The sequence below is a fragment of the Otolemur garnettii genome, unplaced genomic scaffold (assembly GCF_000181295.1).
Source record: "Otolemur garnettii isolate 467f Iridium unplaced genomic scaffold, OtoGar3 scaffold00601, whole genome shotgun sequence".
NCBI lineage: Eukaryota > Metazoa > Chordata > Mammalia > Primates > Galagidae > Otolemur > Otolemur garnettii.
The window spans coordinates 11,179-15,142 of record NW_003852996.1 but is presented as its reverse complement, the minus strand read 5'-3'; the positions used below and the strand labels follow the sequence as shown (position 1 = coordinate 15,142).

At 42.8% G+C, this 3,964-nt stretch overlaps 1 pseudogene; it reads left to right on the top strand.

Moving 5' to 3' along the window:
• Positions 1-983, top strand: part of LOC100964862 — a 1,901-nt pseudogene extending 918 nt beyond the window's left edge.
• Positions 984-3,964: the final 2,981 nt, after the last annotated feature.

The following is a 3,964-nucleotide window of genomic DNA, read 5'->3' as shown; positions in this document are numbered from 1 at the left end:
GTTTGACAACTCTTGCATTAAACTTTGGAGTTTATGATTCAAGAAGTGAAAATCAGGGCCCCGTCAAGTAGATGTGTCCCACATCCACTTGGCTTGTGACATTCTGGAAGAGGATGATGATGAGGATGCCAATGCTGGCCCAGAGATGAAGATACTGTGGGGACACTGTGGACCGGTGTATAGCATGAGGTTCCTCGAAGACAGCTCAGGGTTGCTCTCTTGTTCTGAGGACATGTCCATTCGATTCTGGGACCTAGGGAGTGTCACCAACACTGTGTTGTACCAAGGACGTGCCTACCTTGTGTGGGACCGGGACATCAGCCCATGTAGTCTATACTTCACCAGTGGGTCACTCGAATGCACCGCCAGCCTGTGGTCATTTGATGGGATGCACCCACTGAGGATATATGCAGGACACCTGGCAGATGTGGACTGTGTCAAATTCCACCCGAATCTGAACTACTTAGCTACAGGCTTCACCAACAAGACTGTGAGGCTGTGGAGCACCCAGCAGGGCAATTCAGTGGAGTCTCTTCAGAGGCCACTGTGGCACTGTGCTTTCTCTTGCCTTCTGTCCCAATGGTAAGTACTTGGAGTCTGCAGGTGAGGACCAGCTGTTGAAGCTGTGGGACTTGGATTCTGGGACCTTTTATAAAGAACTGAAAGGCCACACAGACAGTATCACCAGCCTCACCTTCAGTCCAGACAGCGGCTTAATTGCCTCTGCCTCCATGGACAACTTTGTGTGCGTCTGGGACATCAGGAACACTTACCGCAGTGCACCTACCATCGGCTCCTCCAGCGAGCTTGTGTGCGTGTACACCAGGCAGATGAGCAGCGTCCTGAGTGTGCAGTTCATGGCCTGTAACCTTATTCTGGTGACTGGAGTTACACAAGAAAATTAGGAACATGAATTTTTTTCTTTTCGGAATGGACTGGCGCAGTGGTGGAAGGCCTCCAGTTGCAGTCCTTCCACGAGTTGAGATTGAATCACTGACAGTGAAAGAGCACCCTCCTCCCCTGTCTCCTGGGCCATCATCCCAGGCAGGTCCTGCTTCACCCAGTCCACCAGCATCGAAGGCCTGGGTTGGGGTTGGAGGCTGAGGCAAGGCAGCAGTGAGTGGGCACGGGATCTAGAATTAGGATGCTGCAGAGGCCCCATGTCATGCCCTGCACGAGTGAGCACCTTCCTGTCTCTGTATCTTCTGCCCCTTCCCCTGCCCAGGGCTGGTCTGGTTAGAGCGTGGTTACAGAGCACTCTAGAAGCGAGTGGTAGAGGTGTCACCTACGGTCTAGCCCTTGGTGGAAGGGAAGTCCTTATTGGTAGAAGGATGTTGAGGTGGGAACTAGGAAGAGGAGGCAATGATCCTGACAAAAAGTCTTTCCTTTTCCATAATTACAGAGAACCAGGATTCTTTATTAGTGTTATTACAATTATAAATATTATTATTATTGAGAAGAGGAAACCTAGCACTGGCAGAGGGGACCTCATCTGCTTTTTCATTCAGGTTTGACTCCTGGCGTTGGATTTGATACTTGGAATTTTGAGGTTCAAGGGAATTCAGAGAATTTGGTAGCACAGTGTATTGGAGAAAGGGAAATTTTGGGTGGTAGATCGATCGCCTCAGTTGACGTGTTCCTAGAAGTGGGTGGGTGGGTTTGATTGAGAACATTTGGGCTCTTGGGCTTTTGCAGTGATGGTGAGGAAAAAATTCTTTCTATGATTGCACTTCCAATATGAATTCTCTCTGCTCAAAAGAAAGAGCATTATAAAGAATAACTCAGAGTAATAAGTCACAAGAGAGAATTAGAGAAATGTGGAATTTCCAAATGACCCTTCAGAGGTGTAGCTTTCTCTGTATCTTTCTCACTGTGATAATCCATTCCCACCTCCTGCACTGCAATCCCAGTCTAATGAACACTTTGTAAAGTAAATCCTAAGTATGTAAACACACACATCGATATGAAAGCTATAACCCAATAACAGCCTAAGAATACAGGGAGGGAGGAGGGAGAGGGGAGGAGGGAATGGGTGGGGGGGACTGGAGGGATCACTTGTGTGGTTTATCTTACAAGGGTACAAGTGAATCTTTCTAAGAGTAGAATATGAACGTGTTAACACAATAACTAAGAAAATGACATGAAGGCTGTGTTAACCGGTTTGATGGAAATGTTTCAAATTGTATGTGAAAACACCACACTGTGCCCCAGAATTGCATTAATGTACATAGTTACCATTATATATAAAAAAAAAAAAGTATGTTCTATGAAAAAGCATGTTCTAATCTGTGGGGAAAAGATTAAATATTTCCTTTTTCTGAAGAGAGTTATTTTGTATTTTGTTTTCTTTTAAAATACATTTCGTTTCTTTTCTTTTTTTTTTTTTTTTGAGACAGAGTCTCACTTTGTCACCATCCATAGAATATGATGGCACCACAGCTCACAGAAACCTCCAACTCTTGGGCTTAGGTGATCCTCTTGCCTCAGCCTTTCGAGTAGCTGGGACTACAGGTGCCAGACACAAATGCCTGGCTATTTTTTTGTTGCAGTTTGGCCGAGGCCAGGCTTGAATCTGTCACCCTCAGTATATGGGGTTGGAGCCCTAGTCATTGAGCCATAGGCGCCACCCAAAATACATTTAGTTTCAAAAAAAATTGTCATGTACAAGAATTCAGTATTTGCAAAACTAAGAATTGCCTTATAGTTTGTCCTACGATGACACTCAGCTCCATTCCCTAAAATAACCAGATGTCTCTAAATATCATTATTACTTCCCAGGACATCCCAATTTTAGTTCTGTAATGACTGGGCTACCTGCCTTTCCCACCACACTGTCCCCCAGTCAATACGGTATGTCTGTCACCATAGATTATTTTTCAAGTCCTAGAAATGTATTGAAATTGAATCATACAAGGTTTTATTAACCAGAGGCTGTCTTATTTATATTTAGATTTGTTCATTTTATTGCATATGTATGTTAATGTATTTAATGGGTTTTTGTTTGATTGTTGAATAGTATTCCAATATATGGCTATACCAAAAGTTTTAGTATTCATACACTTCTTGATAGACATTATAGTTAATTCCAATTTGCAGCTGTTGTAAATACAAGTGCTGTGAATGTTTGTGAATAAATCTTTCCGTGGAAATATGCTTTCTCTTTCATGGGCTCATTGGCTGGATCATATGAAAGATGTAAGATTAACACTGTAGAAACTGCCAAGCCATTGCCAAGTATGTGCACAAGTATGTGCATTCTTCATTGCCACCAATGAAAACAGTGTGAATACAGTGTATGAGAGCCGTATCCTCCAGACGCTTGCCAATGCTGGGTGTGGCCAGTCTCGTTTAATTAGGTTATTTTTCCGGAATGTAATAGTATCTCATTATAGGCTTTAGCTTTCTTTCCCTAATGGTTAATGATGCTGAACATGTATTCACATGCACACTTAACATTTGTATATCTTCTGTGGTGGAGTGTTTAGTCAAGTCTTTCATCTGTTTACTTACTGGAGTGTTTCTTTTCCGCCTTCTGACTTTTGTATGATTTTCTGTGTTCTAGTTGTTTCGAGATAAATGATATTCAAACATGTTCTCCCAGCCAGGGGCTTGTCTTTTTATCATCTCAACAGTGTCTTAGAGAAGAGCCAAAGTAGTTAATGTTGAAGAAGCCCAATTTATGAATTCCATCAGCTATGGGTTGCAGCTTTGTTGTCTCATTGATGAAATCCTTACTGAACCTTAGGTCATAGAAATTTTCTCCTGCATTCTGGGGTAGAAGTCGTGTAGCTTTAGGTTTCATGTCTACTTAGATCTATGACCCATTTTGGACTAACTTTCTAAATGGTATTATATTTGGCTTACAGTTTATATTTGTGAACACAGATATCCACTTCTCCCAGCATAGTTGTTGAAAAGACTATCCTTTCTCCACTGAGTTGCCTTTGTGTGTGTGTGTGTGTGT